General features: G+C 43.4%; 1 protein-coding gene across 3 annotated transcripts in view; it reads right to left on the reverse strand.

Annotated features, from left to right (window-relative positions):
- FHOD3 (formin homology 2 domain containing 3) overlaps window positions 1-20,700 on the reverse strand; it is a 497,516-nt gene that overhangs the window by 337,149 nt on the left and 139,667 nt on the right. The window lies entirely within an intron of this gene.

Below are 20,700 nucleotides of genomic sequence, written 5' to 3' on the forward strand. Positions count from 1 at the left end.
CAATCAACTATCCTTTCTCCCCTCTCTCAAGAAAGAAAACCATCCGGATATCCAACCTACGACCTCCTGAGCTGGTGCAGCTGATAAAGTCTGCACCTGAACCCCAGTCCTCAGGGCAGCCTTCCGCACGTGTCGGAAAACTAAATACTTCCAGTCACTGTCAGAAGCTGAGACATCACAGACCATCAAAGGTTACGCAGAGATGGAAAATCATGCGTAGCTAAAGGGTCTGTCTGAGGCCCACAGTTAATGCTAACTGCACCAGGAGCCCAGGAGCCAGACTCACCTGTCACCGTTCACTGCTCCGGACAAAAGAAGTTCAACAGGACAGAGCCCCATTAACTCCACGGGGGGCCTGGAAAACAGTGGAAAAGTACAGGCCCTGGGGGGTGGCACACCCAAATGCCACTGCATAGCCGGGATGCACGAGGACTTGGCAGTATTTACATGCAGAGCTTCTGCACTGGGGCGCTGCACCCAGGAGCCACTCATGTCTGGCAGGTGGCTCCAGCTGTTAACACACCCCATGGAGAGAGACTGGGAGGGGAGGGGACGGCAGAACCAAACCACAGATGGAAACGGATGAGTCTGCTCCTCTCCTTAAGGCCGCAGCCCCATCTGTTTCTACATTTGCCCCAAATGGGAGCGGAAGCCAGGATCAAAGTGTGCGCAGTATTCACTGAAATGTTCCCTCCGATACCTGTTAACGCATCTCAGAGCCTGAGGAAGGCAGGACTCATAGCATGGTTTACATTTTTATTCTTTTTAATTCCTTGGCTCTTTCTGTATTAAATACAGTTTCCTGTGATCCCTAGACAATTGTTATAAAAGACTGAAGTTTAACAAATATTGCCAGCACCTGTCCAAATGAAAAACAAATCTCTCTTAATAAAATTTTACTTATAAGTTTTCCCCTAAAAGAATTATGATAGATACATTATCACTATAGAGATATAATAAAGCAAAACAAAAGACCTACAGTGAAACCCTGAGGATTCTTCCCCCTTCTCATTCTCCCCACTCCACCCCAAGATACCTCCCTAACAATTTCTGTTCTCAAATCCCAATGATCCTTGACAGCAGGCTCTTCCTAGGGTCAAGGCTGATAAGGCTGGATGTAAACTAGCACCTTGGGTGGGCTCCATGCCTGAAGCAGGGAGAGAAGACTGTGGCAGAAACTCTGCAGGGTGGAAGGTTCTGGAACAGTCACATCAAGGCTTATACTGGGGAATCAATAAGAAACTGAAGTGACCTCCAGCTAAACCCCACAGCTTGAACACATGCAGCCTGGTTTCAGAAATATTCCTGACACACCTGTGATGCTGTCATTTCCTCTCCAGTTTTCTTTGTTCTTGTGGATTTAGGCCTTTGTTCCACAAAACGTGGATCTCACATTAGAGGGTTTGAAGATCAAACAGAGATAAACGGGCATGTGTTCTGACTCTGCAGACTAGAGGAAGCCGAAGCCTAAATGGGGCAGTAAGAAGTAGGTCAGTTCACAAATGTTCTTACTACAAAAATTAAAAAATCTGTAAACATTAAGATGCAGGAATAGCCACCTCTGGTTTTCTTTTGACTTTTCAAATTCTTTGGGCTTCTCTTCTTGACTCACACTGACAACCAACAACAAATGGTAAATGATTCCAAGCCTGACAGGCCTGCTGTGCAGGCGGACTCTTCCTTAATTCTTCAAGGAAGACTGCTGTTAGACGCTGGAGCTCTGAAAGCGGACGCAAGCACTGAGAAGGCTCATGACATGCCTTCACGGTTAAAGTCAATGTTCTCAGCACTTGTGGCGCAAAAAATGCCAGCAGGCCTCGCCTAATTCTCCTAAGTCCTGATGACACCGAAGCTGCAATGACGGTTCACAAGGTGGCCCGTCACTCAACGGGGCAAGTGGGATCCACGCTCCCAGCCTGGCTCAAAGGAACTCGCAGGCAAGGGAGGCTGCTGACTGGGGACGGGCTGAAGACACACTTACAGGGGCAAACCTGGGAGAACGAATCAAGGGCAGGAAAGTAAGGATCTGGGAGAGCAGGGCGGTTTGAGACTGAAACGGAGCTGACACCAAGGCCAGAGGTGGGCCGAGCAACTGTGGTGGCCTGAGAATGCAAATTTCAATCTGCCCCAGGCTCATTCATTCTGTACACGTGACATCTCTGACAGACAGGTCCCACATGCGGATGGGACAGAACAGTTAGCGGTAACTGTGCGCACTCTGGCTCTCCTCCCGCCCCCTGGACCCCCACTCCCACAGAGAATCTGCACTTTGCCTTGAGGAGGACGCGGCTCCTGCCGGGTGGCTTTCAGATTATTGGTGTGCAGCCTCCAGGACATGGGGAGGAAAGGAGGGAGGCAGCAGACTAAGGAATGACCAGACTGGCTAAATTGATCTACTTTCTGCAGTACCAACAGGTGGAAGGGAAAGATGGAGACACCATGGTTGCCAGTGGGGAGGAAGGACAAGATTTTTGGCTTTTCCATCCAAGCAGTTTTGAGTTCTGATGGATATGGAGAGGAGAGAAAAGGGGACTTATAATCACTTTGAAGAAAGTCATGAACCAATTTTAGCGCTGCTGAAATGACTTTCAGCTGCCAGATCCTCTCTTTGCCATGGTCCCACTCCAAGACAGGACCTGCTGAGTGCTGGCTTCCTGAGAGGACACACAACACTGGTTCACCAACTCTGCAATCTGTGGCCTTGGCTGCATATTTTACCTTATGCATAAACTAGTTTCCTCTTTCCTGTACCCATCACATTTCAGTTCATGATGACCACTACAGGACCAAGAGATATGCATTAGATTAATTTGGGAAGTCATAACAAGGTTATACATACTTTGTTTTTCAAGTGATTTGGGTATTTTTCCCCCTCTGGGAATCACGAAAGAAATGAAAGTGGTTTGCTAAGAAAATTCATAATGTAAATGTGGGTATGTTTAGGTTGTAAAAAGGAACTAAATGGAAAGACTATTGTAGTAGGAGCAAGTAAATGAATGAAAGTGATAAGTTATTCTTCTGTTAAGACCCCAGAGACTGGAGCCAGGTGCAGCCTTTCTGGGGTCACTGCCCACTAAGTAGTTATTTCACATGCCCAAGGTTAATTAAATTTTGTTTTAAAAAATGTGTATTTTCTAAATATTCTCTAAAGCAGTGAATTTTCTTTAAAAAAAAAAAGAATTATTGGGCTTCCCTGGTGGCACAGTGGTAGAGAGTCTGCCTGCCGATGCAGGGGACACAGGTTCGTGCCCCGGTCCGAGAGGATCCCACATGCCGCGGAGCGGCTGGGCCCGTGAGCCATGGCCACTGAGCCTGCACGTCTGGAGCCTGTGCTCTGCAACGGGAGAGGCCACAACAGTGAGAGGCCCGCGTACCACAAAAAAAAAAAAAGAATTATGAATGATATTAGTCCAAGCCCTCCCCTATTTTAACCACTTCACCTCAAAACACCATACATGATCTTATCTGAGACCCGTGAAGTCCTCAGTCTTCTCAATCCCTCCAGGAAGCCCCACTGGTTGCCTTCCCTCTCACATTAATTCACTCCTAGATTTATCACTGGCTGCTCACCAAATGTGGATTTTTTTTCCTTTATCAAACTATAATAAAAACTGACTCCAAAAATTCCCCCAAACCAGAATATGGTCATTTTCATCATGATTATCACCATACAAAATCTTTAGTGTTTATTTACCTACCCTGGGCACCTATTCAATAATGAATCAATAATTAAATTGGACTTAGAAAGCAATTTTTCCCTAATTTGTTCTTTGAGCTACATGTATCAAGAAAAAGTTACTGAACAAACTATTATGTATATTAGAACACAAGGAAAGAAATGCCATTTTAAAATTCCAAGAATTCTAGCCAAGCATAAAATGTTAAAAGTTTTTTTAGGTTTCACATTTTGTTGCTATTTTAGAATGCATTTAATTATCTCCTATAGTAAAATTCTGTGGAACAAGCTGGGGAGGAAGGGAGTAAAAAAGTGAGAAAAACAGTTAACACAGTAACGGAAGTTCTGGGGTTGAACAGACTTGGGTTCCAATCCTACTTTCTGGCTCTGAGACAGTAGGCAGGTGCCTTAAGCTCTCAGAGTCTCCTCCCGATAACATCAGCCATAACCTATAACATCAGGATAACAAGGGCATATACAGTATAAATGTAAAGTGAACATGTAAACAAAATAAAGAATTAAATAGTACTAAAAAGTATTCAAGCTATATACTTAATATTTTGTGCCTTCCCTGTATGCTTTATCTTAATAAACACAATAAATATTTAAAATATATATACGTACCATTTCCTTTCAATTATCTAGCAGTCAAGCCCAGTGATAGAACTGACTTTAAACACAGGAAATGTGGGCAGTTTCCAAGCGATTTGAGGGTCAGCATGTCCCTGCAATGCAACCTGAAATTCTACCATTAGGGATTAATTGCTTTGATTAAAACACTGTACTCTTCAAGAATATTTTAAATGCAAATACCCCCATGAGGCCTCAGAGGAAGGGAGTTCTTCCCATCACTCCCAGAAAAGAGAGCACTGAGAAATGGTTGTCCTGAAAGGGCAAGCTGGCGTGGGAAAGTCAGGAGAGAAGAGGGAGCCCTGGGTTGAGTACAGGAGAACAGGCAAAGACTGCATGTTTGGTCACAGAGAGTGCAAGCAGGTAAGTGGGGATAAGACCCCAGAGGGGTCAGGAGCACAGCAAGGAAAGGCACCCAAATTTCCCAACTGCAAGACCAGCTATGGGCGTCCCCCAGGGACAGCCAGAGGTCACTCTGTCATGTACCCCATCCTGAGTCATCCCACACACTGCCTGGAGCATGACTGGGCCTAGCAAGAGCGGGGGGAGGGACAGTGATTTAGGCCCTATCCCCGGCCTGGGCCTGGGTGGGCAGGAGGCTGTCTAAGAAAACACTCCCTTGTGTAGGGAGAGGCAGGGAAGCCAGGTCAGCCTGGCCCCAATGAGCCACGTGGGAAAAGGCAAGGTTCACCACCTTCAGGCCTCCACACGAGCCAGCCCAGGCAGACGCATGTTCACAAGGAAAGAGATGCTGGCAGGGCTCCCCAGGGCTCTGCAGAAGATGGCTTGATTACGATAAAAATGGGTCTTCATTATTAGAGTGTATGTGTGGCTCTGAAACAAATTAAAAATTCAATCCAAAGTTCTAATCAAATTATTGTTACATACCTGTTGTTTTGCACTATATGAGATGGCTCCTACCCCATCCTTTATGCACCAACACAGGAAATCTAGAGGGGACCCTGTCTACTTTCTTCAACATTTGAGCAATTTCAGGGAAATTCTTTTTGTCACATATATTTCACACTTGCTCTTTTAATTCAAAATAATAATAATAATTATTATTATTATTTTATTATTATATTATCATTATTTCTTATTATTTTAAGAAGCCTGGAGTGAAATGAAAACATTCTTCATGGCACCACCTAACACAGCTACTATCCTCCTTTTGCTATATTTCCTTTCAGTTTTTACACATTTCTCTCTTCTTTGTTATTTTTGAAAAAGAAATACATTCACATCGTATAAAAGTCAAAAGGCACAAAACCTCTCCCCTCTCCTGTCCCCCCGGCTGCCTGATTCCCCTCCTCAAAGGCAGCCAAAGGAGCAAGTTTCTTGTTCAGATATGCATTTAATGTGTTTCTAAATCAAGTCTGAAACTTGCTTTTATCTACCTTAACAACCCTGTTCCAGGTTGCTACGCAAAAAATGATGTTAATAACTGCGTGATTTTCCATGGTCGATAATGTTCTTACACTTAACCCGCTGTAACTAAACATTAAGGTTGCTCTCAGGTCTTCATTACAAATAATACTGCAGTAGCCATCAGGGGACACTGTCTGGCTTTTGCCATACTGTGGACTTTTTCCTGAGGCTGGAGCTGTCCATCCCCCTCTCCATGTCCACCAATCATTTTGATAGTCGCACTGAAGGTAAAGAGAAGCACGTGGTCCACACCACATGAAGCTCTGGAGTCCATAGTCCACACCAGCCCTGCCGCCCTATTGGAAAAGACCAGCTCATGTGGAAAAAGCTAAACCTATCAAATTGGGCAGCATCAAGCTGATAACGCCCGGACACTGCATCACACACGACGGCCGAATCAAACACCGTGTTCCCAGACCGCCAAGCACAAAGGTATGTGTATGACAGCATCTTGAGAGATCCTCTGGACTGCTCCAACATGTGCTCATACCCCGGGATCCGCAGTGACACGGGTTAATCCACGGAGTTAACATGCCCCATCCTGAGCATCATTCTTACCCAAAGGTTTGGGAGATGAAGTATTATTACATTTATATTAATCATGATCCTTGGAAAGGGGAAGGCACAGTCTAAATGAGATTCTAAAATAAAGCTCAGATAACAAGAAAAGATCTCAACAGCATTTTCGCAGAGGCAGGCAGTTTAGGCGCTGCTCCCAGGCCACCCTGAACTTGTGGTCTGAGGAGTGCTGCCCTAAGTGTAAACCACTTACTCTGACCTCCAGGTCCTTAAGACACGGAGGGCTTTGATAGAAATTCACCTCAAATCCAAAAGCGAAGGAGCTGCCATGGGTGCTGTGTGGAAGGCCTTTTAGGTGATCAGGCAGGAACAGGGCAAGGACCCAGGGGCTTTCTGCCACGCTCTCCATCTCCCCAGCAAGGGAACGACCAGGCAGGCTTTCTTCACGCCTCCACCCCGGTCAGCCATTCTCTTACTCATTTGGATAAGCTTTTATTGAGGAAGCCTTAAGGCCAGGTACGCAGTAGATTAACAGAGGAATAAAACAGTTCACCTTTCAATAATTACTCTTGTGGAGGGAGACAGATACATTAACAACTATTAAGCACCAGTTTATACCAAGGGCGGGGGAGCAACAGGAATGTGAAATTGAGTCTGTGTATGAACTGGCCACGGCACACAGGCAGCTTTCCTTTAGGACCGACCTTGGACAGGATGTGAATTCATAACCTCCCCAACCGGGGCGCCTCCCTCAATTCTCTCTACTTACTTGCAGATCCCTACTGACTTACAAAGCCTTTCCATTCAAAAGGGTTCAATCTGGGACGTGTGGATTAAAGTGAGGCAAAACTTGCCAATGAGGAATTATCCCCTGACCTCCCCGGGGGAGCGGTCTCCAATGCTGAGGAGCCAGCGTGCTGGAAAAAGGAAAATGCCCACAGAGGTTGATGCTGCTGAATAGGAGAAATCAATACGCAGGTTTACAACTGTTAAAAGACAGCCTGACTCTGTTGCTGGCTTCTAGTGTTGCTGGCGATTTCAGGCTGTTGCTAATAATGATCCATCATTCTGAAAACCCCCAGGGCCCTTCTGCACTGCAGGAAGACTAGGTCCCCAGAATTCTGGATCCCCAAGTGCCAGTCTTGGGTGACAACATCACATTTTTTTTAAATTAATTTATTTCTTATTTATTTATTTTTGGCTGCATTGGGTCTTTGTTGCTGCGCGTGGGCTTTCTCTAGTTGCGGCGAGCAGGGGCTACGCTTCGTTGCAGTGCGTGGGTCTCTCACCGCGGTGGCCTCTCTCTCTGAGGAGCACAGGCTCTAGGCACACGGGTCTCAGCAGTTGTGGCACACGGGCTCAGCAGTTGTGGCTCACAGGCTCTAGAGCGCAGGCTCAGTAGTTGTGGTGCATGGGCTTTGTTGCTCTGCAGCATGTGGGATCTTCCCGGACCAGGGATCGAACCCGTGTCCCCCACATTGGCAGGCGGACCCCCAACCACTGCACCACCAGGGAAGTCCAACATCACATTTTGAAGTCTGGTTTTCAAACACTTTGCTTACCCCACATGGATCAGTCCTGGATTTGCAGCAGAATTAACTGTTGACGATTCTTCAGCAATTCTAAACCCTTTAAAATATCTGTTGTCCTAGCAATGTGTTCCAGTCCTTGAAGCCTCACCCGGTACGGGAGCCAGGGCATCAGTTCATCAGCAGAAGCCTGGAGGAAGGCTTCACTGCTTTGAATGCAACAAAAAGCACTGGAGAACCCTGGGAGAGGGTCGAGAACTCTTCATTAATTGACTTAGAAGAAATGTGTGACTTCATTTTCAACCTGACTTGTATTAAGATCCAGGAGACTACAATCATGATTGCTGTGGCTAACCGGATCAAACCTCAGTGGTACTGTCTGGAAACGCCCATTATTCCTGGAACCCACCAGCAGGGCATCCTCAACCAGAAAGAGGAAACCCGAGATGAGGCAGAGGCCCAAACCTTCATAATCACACCCTTAGCCAGGCTGTCAAATACTGGAGTAAAACAAAGCTTATTTTTATAGAGATTTTAAACACAGTCCCACCGTCATTCAGTGAAATGATTTAGAATCCCTCTTCTTACTGCAAATAAATTGGACAGGATTGGGAAGTGGAAAGGGGAAGTAACGTTCACTGTGTGACACTCCATTGATGATTTATTTACTCTTCAGACCAACCATATCAACCCTACCAGATGCCATGAAATGCGCTTTCCATTCATTAGTATTTATTATTCTAATTTTCCAGGGAAGTTAAATAAAATGCCTACTTAGGAGTCATACCACTAAAACTCAAGGCAGGATTCAGATCCAACAGTTTTTAACCCACCTCCCACCCCCACCCCATGCTCTTTCCCTAAAATAAAGCTCATTTCATTCACCACCATAAACAGCAGCCCATATGTCCCCCAGGTAGCCTGGAAAAGCATGGGTTATCTAAATCCCAAGCTGGCCTCTACTCTCTTTCCACTGTACTGTCTTGTTGCCCTAGAAGACAGGATGAGGGAACAGGGCAATGGGTCAAACTCCCTACCCTCCAAGGGAAACACTTGTGCCCATCTCTACAATGGGTAAATGCCATCACAGCTGCCACCTTTGACAAATGCAGTTTGTTAAGCCTGTTCTATTCAAATTATCCTACCACAATCTTTTGAGGGGAATTTGGCAACATCCCAACTGTAGAGGTACTTTATCTTTTTGGTTTTTTAATTATTTATTTATTATTTATGGCTGCACTGGGTCTTCACTGCTGCTAACGGGCTTTCTCTTGTTGCAGCAAGCGGGGGCTACTCTTTTGGTGCGGTACATGGGCTTCTCATTGCAGTGGCTTCTCTTGTTGTGGAGCAGGGGCTCTAGGTGCGCGGGCTTCAGTAGTTGTGGCGCACAGGCTTAGTTGCTCTGTGCCATGTGGGATCTTCCCAGACCAGGGATCAAACCCGTGTCCCCTACGCTGGCAGGTGGATTCTTAACCACTGCATCACCAGGTAAGTCCAAGGCACTTTACCTTTTGACTTATCTTTTATTTCTAGGGATTTACCCTGACAATACACCTCCCACAACGTGAAAATACATATGCATGAGGCTATTTATTGCAGCATTGTTCATAATTGCAACACACTGAAAACAAGCCAAATGCCTACACATCAGAGGATTGTTGAATAAACTATGGTACATCCACACAATGGAATACAACACAGCTGCAAAAAAGAATTGAGGAAGATCTCTATGAACTGATATGAAGTGACTTGCAGGACATTCTGTTAAGCAAAAACCGCAAAGTGCAAAAGAGTATCTATAGCATACTACCTTTCATGTAAGAAAGAGGAGATAAAATATTCATGCATTTTCTCATTTGTGCAATGAGAAATACAGTACGAGAAACAAGAAACTAAGGAGATCGGTTATCTACAGGGGGTGGGTGGGAACAAGGTGGAAAGAAGAGGGAAATGGGAAATTGAGAGGAGGTTAAGGAGGAAGTAACACTTCTCTGAGCAAGCCTTTTTGAATTGTTTGGATTTTTAAAATCTTGCTTATGTTTCTGACATATCCAAAAATAAAAAACTAAAATCAACCAGGATATGAGGGGAACCCAAAATGTAGTATAAAAAGAAACAAATGAATCTAACTGTACTACAAATGAATAATATAACAACACTGAAGGGGGTGGGGAAAGAAAGGGAGTAACTTTGGAAAATAGTTACTTTCTTGACTAGATACTAGAGTATACATCTTTAGCCTTACAGTAAGTTTTTTCCACAGCCACATGGGTTAACAATTTGGAAACTACTGTGCTTTATTCTGTATTCATTCTAAGGTTGAGTAAATAAGTAAACATATTGTGACTAAAAGGAGCCAGGTGTCTCTCTGGTGCAGAAAAGAGTTACAAATAATAAAAGGGGGGAAGACTAAAATAAGCCCCGTGCAGGTAGTTTAGAATCAGTCATATCAGTGAAATTCAAAGATTTTTGATAGACAGATACCTAGATACATAGTCAGAGAGAGGGAAGTGTGTGTGTATATATACTTTTTCTACCTCTGTGCTCTGAGAAGGTATAAAGCTCATGACACCCCAGTGTGAATGAGTACATCTAGCCTCTAAGATCTTGGTTTCTAAGCACCATTCTTCACTAAAGGAAACAGAGCTCCTTAGAGAAATGACTGCTTCCAGGACTGGGCAGGGAAAGTACAAAACGAGCATAAACATCTTTTGATACCATAAATGAAAAAGTCCAAAAAAATATGATGTGGGACTATCTAAAGAACACAGCAATCAACTCGAAAGGTCTCCTAATGGCCAAATCTGGAACAATTTGAGCAACAAAATAAATGATGATAGTAATGGAATAAAACAAATATCCCTGAGTCAATACTGATATTAACAAGTAAATGAATAAATAAATACAGAAGGGAAGCTGTTTCTTACAGTAGAATTCCAATGCACAAATGCACATGGGATGACAGAAATAGAAAATTACCATTTGGCAAACATCATAGCAATGATCATCACAGGCAAGAATTATCAAGGGATTTCAAAGTATGATGAGAAGCAGGATATTTATGTAATCTCAAAGCACTTCCTGGCAAGACGTTTACTAATTGCAAAGGGGGAAACAGTAACTTTTCAGTGGAGAAAGCTTACAGACAGCACCCTACCCAAGTGACCAAAGTTACCATCAGCAGCAGTGAAACCTATCAGTATCACACACCTCCTCAAATGATTAACTGAGACGGACACAACCTTCCTGTGGTATTTTTTCAAAAATGCATAACTTAAATTCAGTCATGAGGAAGCATCAAATAAACCCATTTTGAGGGACAGTCTACAAAACAACCGGCCAGTGCTCTTCAGAAGTGTCAACGTTGTGAAAGAAAGAGACTGAGGAATGGCCACAAACCAGAAGATACTAAGGAGACGTGACAACTAAAATGAAATGTGTGATCCTGAATTGGATGCCAAATTAGACGCTGGAATTGTAAAAAAGGCAACAGTGGGACAACTGACAAAATTTGAACAGGGCATCTTAGAAGAGTTAATAGTATCATAGCAATATTAATTTCCTCGTTTTTATGTCTGTACTACGGTTTGTCAGACGATAGTATCTGGGGAAGCTGGGTGAAGCACAGACACAAAGTCTGTGTAGCTATGTATTATTTTTGTAATTTGGGGAGTGGGGAGGAGGTCTGCAATTATTTCAGATAAAAAGTTAAAATATAAAAGTAGATGTAAAAAACAAAAATTTCCATCAAATTCTCGTTTCTTGGGAAGTTGCCTTTTTCCTATGCAACCACACAAGGTGAGACAAGGAAACAGACTGAATGAAAAATAAGCAGATCCGTGTACGAAGTCCACGTGCCAGTGTAAGAAAGTCACGTGATATATAAAAAAAAAAAACCCAGTAGAGGAAATCCATTTATAAAGAGCTGAGGAATAGAATTCACTACTTTTGAGCTATATGTGGAAATATATTTGTGTGTATGATAAACATAATGTCACGAATACACCTTCAAAGAAAAGAAAAGGAAAAAAAAAACTGTTGGCCTCCGCAGACTACTTTCTGCTTGAAAAATGCCCCATATACTCAGAGGACTGTTTGAACCACAATCATGCAGACATATTACATGAAACAGCACAAAGAGGAAGGGAGCTGGGGGTGGGGGGGGGGGAAATGGGATCAGGGAGGGGACGTTTCAAGAACACACGAGACGTCCAGTGTCTGGAAGTTTCTGAGTATTCCAGTTGCTGGCAACGACATTTCTAAATTGTGAAAAGTAATGACATTAACACACCATGACTCACAGAGGAAACACTCTGTAATCAGTAATTTATTATTCTATTCCTCAGCTGTACTCACTGACTTTCACGAACTGAAGTGAAAAATCCTCACTTAGCGGAACCTGACTTGGCCTTTCTGATGGGGGGGGAGGGGACACTTTATTTCCCAACATGCAATGTGTCACTGTTAGTTAATCAAGGTCCCTTCCAGAGCTACCACACAAATTCAGTGAGTCCACAACTCTATGAGTAGGTGCATTTTGTTCCACAGGCAGGCACTGCATCTAAAATGTGTTGGAGAGAGGCCGCTTGACTGTGCTGTCTATAACTAAGGCACGTAAAGCCAACGGCACAGCCCAGCTGTTAGAGTGATCCTTCCCCTGTAATGTATGGTTCTCCAATGTAACATCTCTACAATGACCTTAGAAATCAAAATAAAAGAGCCACCACCAAACACAAAGCCTAGAAGGATACTGCCAGCCACGGCTCCACCCACTACATCAGCTATCAGACATCCAGCCTGCAGCATAGCTGTCAGACACGTGTTGAAGCCTTCTGGATCCCAATTCAGGCCTCCCTGTCTCCAGGTGGACTTTCTTTAGACCCCAGCCTCAGTCTGGTCCTCTTCCTCTATGTCTCCAAAGAACCCTGTGCTTCCACACTTGCTGGCACTTCAAACACTGATGTATAATTGGCCATTTTCCTTCTCCCTCTCCCAGCGGGATTTGAGCTACCTGAAGGCAGGGTCCACGCACACCCTTCGGTACATCCCCAGCATCTGACACAAGGCTTGGCCCATACAGGCACCCGACGCATGCTGGCAGGCAGGTGGCACCTGTGTAAGGCACGCCTGTTGTGCATGCAGTCCAGCCACGCAGCACGTGGTTATTCATGTAACTTATTTCACGGACCCCTGCATGCCAGCCGTGTTCTAGCTGGTGAGAACACTGGGATGACAGAGATGGAGGAGGGGCCAGCCTCTGGAATTGAGAATCTAGTGGAGGAGACTGACTTTAAACACACAGCCATGCAAATAATTATGTAATTACAATTGGGAAAAACACAGTAAAAAAGCAAAAGTATAGCAGGGCTATAAGATCATGTAACTAGATAACCTGACCACATGAGGTATGAATTTTGAAAGCTTACCCAAGGCAACAATGGAGGTTGGGGAGACTGGGGGCAGGGGAGAGGGGAATAAACTCAGCAGACAGTCACAACTCCACTGTTTAGAATTCGAGGAAAAAACCTGGAGATGAGCCAACTGCCAGCCTCAAGGGAATGGCTACACACGGCCTTACCCAGGCAACTGGAGGGAATGTAACTACTGAGCCATTTAAAAATGACAAGTATGTGAACTATGTTGATATGCGGGAAGATATTAATAGAGTTTATTATGGATCGGATTTTTTTCAACCATAAAGGTGCTTAGGTTCATTAACAAAAATTTTGGAACTCAGCCTCAACCAATCCTGTCAAGATAATCTCTACACTCTGGGGGCTGGCAGTACTGGTGACCCTCAAGGTCTTGGGGCAGAATAGAAGCACCAGGAGGGCTGGGGAGGTCCTCCAGTGGAGCCGTCATTTTCCAGATGCAGACTCAGAGGCAGCTGGTCAGAGCGCCCACCTGGGAGAGCGCTTCACTCCCCTTCCATCCCACGTGCGGTGCTTTCAAGGGGCTCCTCAAATAATGAAGGGAGGCTGGAGATCAGGCGAGTAACCACATCCTGCATCAGGAAGAAAAGGCTTTCTCCCAGGCGGATGTGGAAAGGCTTCCTGAAATACCCTGGAGCCTGCTCTTACTACAGAAAATGACAGCTGGCCAGTCCTCACAGCAAGTGGCTAGCTGAACCTGAATGGCCTCTACATTTTTTTAAAGGTAAGGGGTTCAATCCCTAGCTATTGAAAGCACAGAGTCTGGACGAGCAGCATCAGCATCACCCGGGAGCTTGTGTTTTTGTTTTGTTTTATAAATTTATTTATTTATTTATTCATGGCTGTGTTGGGTCTTCCTTGATGCTCACGGGCCTTTTCTACTTGTGGCGAGCAGGGGCTTCTCACTGCAGTGGCTTCTCTTGTTGTGGAGCACGGGCTCTAGGCGCACAGGTTTCAGTACTTGTGGCATGTGGGATCAGTAGTTGTGGCGCACGGGCTTAGTTGCTCTGCGGCATGTGGGATCTTCCCGGACCAGGGGTCGAACCCGTGTCCCCTGCATTGGCAGGCGGATTCTTAACCACTGAGCCACCAGGGAAGTCCCACCCAGGAGCTTGTTAGAAACACAGAAACTTGGTCCCACCCAGACCTACTGAAACATCTTCTGCACTTTTTCTCTATTTTTTATTTATTTATTATTTTATTGGCTTACAGTTGCTTTACAATATTGTGTTAGTTTATACTGTATGGCAAAGTGAATCAGCTATACACATACATATATCCCCTCTTTTTTGGATTTCCTTCTCATTTAGGTCACCACAGAGCACTGAGTAGAGTTCCCTGTGCTATACAGTAGGTTCTCAGTAGTTATCTACTTTATACATAGTATCAATAGTGTATATATGTCAATTCCAATCTCCCAATTCATCCCACTGCCCCCCTTGGTATCCATATGCTTGTTCTCTACATCTGTGTCTCTATTTGTGCTTTATAAATAAGATCATCTATACCAATTTTTTCAGATTCCACATATATGCGTTAATATACGATATTTGTTTTCTCCTTCTGACTTACTTCACTCTGTATGACAGTCTCTAGATCCATCCATGTCTCTACAAATGACCCAATTTTGTTCCTTTTTATGGCTCAGTAATATTCCATTGTATATATGCACCACATCTTCTTTATCCATTCGTCTGTCAGTGGGCATTTAGGTTGCTTCCATGTCCTGGCTATAGCAAATAGTGCTACAATAAACACTGGGGTGCATTCTGGGTATATGCCTGGTGGTGGGATTGCTGGGCCATATGGTAGTTCTATTTTTAGTGTTTTTTTTTGTTTGTTTTTTTTTTTTTGCAGTACGTGGGCCTCTCACTGCTATGGCCGCTCCCGTTGCGGCACACAGGCTCCGGACGCGCAGGCTCAGCGGCCGTGGCTCACGGGCCCAGCCACTCCGCGGCATGTGGGATCCTCCCAGACCGGGGCACGAACCCGTGTCCCCTACATCGGCAGGCGGACTCTCAACCACTGCGCCACCAGGGAAGCCCTATTTTTAGTTTTTTAAGGAATCTCCTTACCATCCTCCACAGTGGCTGTATCAATTTACATTCCCACCAACAATGCATGAGGGTTCCCTTTTCTCCACACTCTCTCTAGCATTTATCGTTTGTAGATTTTTTGATGATGGCCATTTTTACTGGTGTGAGGTGAATACCTCATTGTAGTTTTGATTGGCATTTCTGTAATAACTAGTGATGTTGAGCAGCTTTTCATGTGTTCCTTGGCCATCTGTATGTCTTCTTTGGAGAAATGTCTATTTAGGTCTTCTGCCCGTTTTTGGATTGGGTTGTTTGTTTTTTTGATATTGAGCTGCATGATCTGTTTGTATATTTTGGAGATGAATCCTTTGTCAGTTGCTTCATTTGCAAATATTTTCTCTCATTCTGCGGGTTGTCTTTTCATCTTGTTTATGGTTTCCTTTGCTGTGCAAAAGCTTTTAAGTTTCATCAGGTCGCATTTGTTTATTTCTGTTTTTATTCTCATTACTTTAGGAAGTGGGTCAAAAAAGATCTTGCTGCAATTTATGTCAAAGAGTGTTCTGCCCATGTTTTCCTCTAAGAGTTTTATAAGTGTCTGGCCTTACATTTAGGGCTTTAATCCATTTTGAGTTTATTTTTGAGTATGGTGTTAGGGAGTGTTCTAATTTCATCCTTTTACATGTAGCTGTAAAAGAATGAAATCAGGACAGTTTTCAATAAGTGGTGCAGTTTTCGCAGCACCACTTATTGAAGAGGGTATCTTTGCTCCATTGTATAATCTGGCCTCCTTTGTCATAGATTAGGTGACCATGGGTGCATGGGTTTATCTCTGGGCTCTCTATCCTGTTCCATTGATCTGTATTTCTGTTTTTGTGCCAGTAGCATACTGTCTTGATTACTGCAGCTTTGTAGTAGAGTCTGAAGTCAGGGAGCCTGATTCCTCCAGCTCCATTTTTGTTTCTCAAATTGCTTTTGCTATTCGAGGTCTTTTGTGTTTCCATACACATTGTAAAATTTTTTGTTCTAGTTCTGTGAAAACTGCCATTGGTAATTTGATAGGGATTGCACTGAATCTGTAGATTGCTTTGGGTAGTGTAGTCATTTTCACAATACTGATTCTTCCAATCCAAGAACATGGTATATCTCTCCTTCTGTTTGTGTCATCTTTGATTTCTTTCAACAGTATCTGATAGTTTTCTGCCTATGGGTCTTCTGCCTCCTTAGGTAGATTTATTCCTAGGTATTTTATTCTTTTTGTTGCAATAGTAAATGGAATTGTTTCCTTAATTTCTCTTTCTGATCTTTCGTTGTTAGTGTATAGGAATGCAAGAGATTTCTTTGTATTAATTTTATATCCTGCGACTTTACTAAAGATCCCCAGAATAGTCACATGCACGTTAAGGTCTGAGAAGCACTGATTCAGTCCTAGAGCGCAGGAGGATTCATTTACTCATTCCTCAAACATTCACTGACTTCTCTGCTAAATCCTGGGCAGATCCAAAGATCTGACTAGGCACCCACAAGGTCCAGCAGGAGAGAGAGCCAGGTGAGCGGGTGATGCAGCTGCCCTTCTGCAGCCCCAGGGAGAGGAAATCCATGGCTGAACCACTTAAGATCTTTTGAGAAAGAAGCCAGAGAGTCCAAGGTTGGAGATGGATCAATAAAAGTCTTTAGAAAACTTATACATTAAATACAATGAAAGAGCACCCTTGATAAAAAACCATCAAGGGCCTTTTACACAACTTCCATCAGTAAGGTGCTGTACTGTTGCTTTACACTTTGCGTCCTCTGCTGGCTAGAAACTTTCACATTCTCTCTTGCCCACAGTTTCTGTGAGATGCTAGTAGATTCACTTTGTTGTGTTGCGGATAACAACACAGCCTGAACAGCCTGCACCAGCACTGACTGTGTTCAGCATGACTTGGAGTTCAAGGTGAACAGAGTCGTCCAAGGTGAGCCCAGACACACTCAGGCCAGGCTGCAGAGGCTCCAGGCCTCACCCCGAGCCCACAGAGAGGTCAGATCAGGATCAGAACTGGGTTTTTAAGAGAAAACTCAGATCCCCGAGTCGGGGAGAAGCTGGAGGAGAGAGCCTGGAGGCAAGATTGCGGAGTGCATGAGAGTGAGGGCCTGAGCCAAGGCAGGGACAGGACGGAGTTCGGAGAGTGAGGCTGGAAGGTTTCAGGCAGTGGATGCCAGGCAAGGTCTCTAAGCCCAGGTGAGTGGGCAGCGGGAGGGAGCTGGCCGGGCCTCAGGGTTGGGGGTGAATGGTGAATACGCTGAGTCTGAGGGGCTGCGTGACATCCCATGAACTGACAGAGGTGCAGGTCAGAGGGGAGGAGCTGGGGTTTGTGCAGAAAGGCTACTGAAGCCACAGCTGGAGGAGAGCGGACAGAGACCAGAGGAAAGGGCCAAAGGGGGGTGTCATACCAGGAGCTAGAAAAGGCCTCAGAGATGCTGCCAGAAAGAGGGAGAAAGCAGGGCAGCCTGTTGTCAGCGGAGCCAGTGAGAGAGGACAATTTAAAAATCACAAATGGCAGATAGCCTCCAGTGCTTGGGAGAAGGGGAGGACCGAAGATAAAAGGTCCTTGCAAATGCAAGGACCAAATCACTGGTGACCTGGAAACACATTCCCTGGCTGATGGCAGCAGTGAGGAAATGCAGACAGAGGGCTGGGAGGCTGGCGTGTCCTCAGAGCTGAGGCGACAGCAGTTGCTGACAACACCTGCCATGCTGGTCTGCTTGATAAACCTAAGATAAATAATATTTCCGGATAACGCCTTCTACTGTCAAATTTTCTTTGTGGAGCTACTTAAGGTCTTCACCAAGGGTCCCCACAGCCCTGTGGTGGAAACTGCTTGCAACAGGCCCTCCAAGCCACCTCTGCAGAGGTGGGAGGCGGAGGGCAGCCCAGGGGAGATGCCACCGAAAATAAATGCTCCCAAGGAGAAACCAAACATCAACTTCAGTGCTTCTCAAACTACCCAGGTTGAAGGAGTAGTTTGTCAGGTTGCAATTTCCAATCCATTGTTGACCAATGCCTTGGTAAATTACAACAAAAATGAACGACTAGTAAAGGACATAAAACAGGACATACAAATACATGCCAAATACTTTATCATTACACTCAATACACAAAATTCTCTCTTAATATAATCTAAAAAACGTAACTCAGAAAAAGAGAAGAGTTACACAATATAGCATATAAAAGAAAGCATACAGGCAATTAGTATAGAAAGTTACAATCACTCTCACAACTTTGTTGTAGTGCAAACAAAAAGTTGCAAGTTGAATTGATTTGCCACACTAAAACCTACTACACACACTGAATAAAAGCTATGTGTTATCTGTATTCAAAGTCTTCAAGTGGGAAAAACTACTCTAGTTTTTGCTTGTTAACTTATCTATTCTAGGACAGATCTACCAAGCTACTCTCAGGGAATAATGTATAGCTAAGTTGTTTCTCTATTTTGTTTTAATAACACTCATCATAGAAACCAGTCTTGCAGAGGTATGTTGATGGAAATGGGGGAAGAGATTTTAGCATGCTTTTGACAAGCTCAGAACATTAACTTTCATCCAAAATGAAAGCAAATGATGCTGTATTTTCAAAATGCATCTTCAGTCCTTCAGTAGTTGCCAATTCCCCAACCTATCCTGTGCAGTTACTGTTAAAATTAAATTATCTTTTGATGAAATAAGTAGAAATGAGATCCATACATTTCCCAAGCTTGGCTTCTTCTTGATAGAAAATAAAATTCAAAATGCTCTATAAAATCATAAAGTATTCAGTGATAATGTTTTCTAGGGGTTCAATGTGAAGATCATTACCCCCTTCACTGATAGCTGTAGCTAAATCATGGAATGTAACATAGTAATCTGCAAACTCTGCTCTTCCAAACTTCTAACTTTTGTTTTTGTCCTTTGATTTTATCTGCCATTTAAAAATATGTTGCATTCCTTTGTTGCATGGAAGTTTTAATACCTAAGATGTCAAACAACTAAGCAAGTCTGGCTAACTCATATCTTTAAAGAATTGAGAACAAGCTGGTTTCCTGTCTTCAAGAAATACGACGGCTTATTTTACAGTTCATTTTCCATAGACAACCACGATACCTCAGGATGCAATAACAGTTTGTAATAATTAGCATCCATATTATCCCATATAAGGGAGGATAATCTTTAATGCCTTTGCCTTTATATAATTTACAATTTTTACATCATCACTAAGCACACTGTTTAGTTCAGATGACATTTTTCTGAACCACAACTTCTTTAATGGAGGAAGGAGGGGAGTGGTTTACACTGATGCAAGCTCCTTAGTCCATGTGGCTGCTCTAGAATATTCTCCCGTGCTGTCAGAACACACTCCCTTACGCAAAACTCAAATTTCAAACTAAACTTGTTGACAGTGTAATTTTTCATAGTTTTGTATAGTAGTTCAGAGTTAGTTGTGTTTATCAGCAATGAAGCTAAAAAGAATTCTTCCTATATCAACGTCATATTCAAATTACACATTTACTAGAATTGCCAATTAGTAAATCTGTGCATTCTTTAAACTATAATGAAAAATTCTCTACTACTTGTTCTGTGCCTTGGCTTTCTACATCAATAGCCAGTTTCTGAATACATCATTAGAAAGTGGTACTTGAGCCATCTTCTTGGCCATAGATTTACCGAACATTTCCACATCAGCATTTTTGATGCAGTCCTTCACCACTGTCTGGATAAATGTATATTGTCTTTTTATTCCTAGTAAATCAAATTGTTATTTAATAAGAAGGTGACAGAATACTCATGTTGATATATGAAACAGTGAACACTTGCATCTGTCAGCTCTTTTAATTGAATACTTTCTTTCAAAGAATTCTTTTTGTTTTTCACTGTATTTCTTTAGTTTATCTGTAAATGCTTTTTAAGAATTGATGGTCTTATCTCTTCATCAGCCAGTACTTCCTCAGCAAATAGCACACTGTGTTTAGCAGTTTATTTGGCTACTTATGGTTGCAAAACTGAACTGAATGTATGAAGGTTCATACAGTTAACTAAAACTAATATCAAATCTTTTGCTTTGAAGTGACTTCCATTGCCACCTTTTAGTTTACTACTACTGTGCATTGAGAAAAGGAGTCTTTTCTTTCTTTTTTTTTTTTTTTTAAGGAGTCTTTTCTTGACAAAAAGAAAAAATGTCCAGTGACATCTGCTTTGCCAGTATTAAATTAAGGTTAAGAATCATTAATATACATTTACTGACAAATAACATTTAGCTAATAATATTAAGCTATAAAGAACCTGAACACGTGAAGAACTCATAACTCAAGAAAGACAAACAATCCAATAAAAAAGAACGGGCAAAGGCTTTGGACAGATACTTCACAAAGAAGATATTTGGATGGCCAATAAGCACATGAAATGATGTTCAACACAATTTGTCATCAGAGAAAAACAAA

Source organism: Monodon monoceros, unplaced genomic scaffold (genome assembly GCF_005190385.1).
Source record: "Monodon monoceros isolate NGI ecotype Baffin Bay Population unplaced genomic scaffold, NGI_Narwhal_1 Super_Scaffold_1, whole genome shotgun sequence".
Lineage (NCBI taxonomy): Eukaryota > Metazoa > Chordata > Mammalia > Artiodactyla > Monodontidae > Monodon > Monodon monoceros.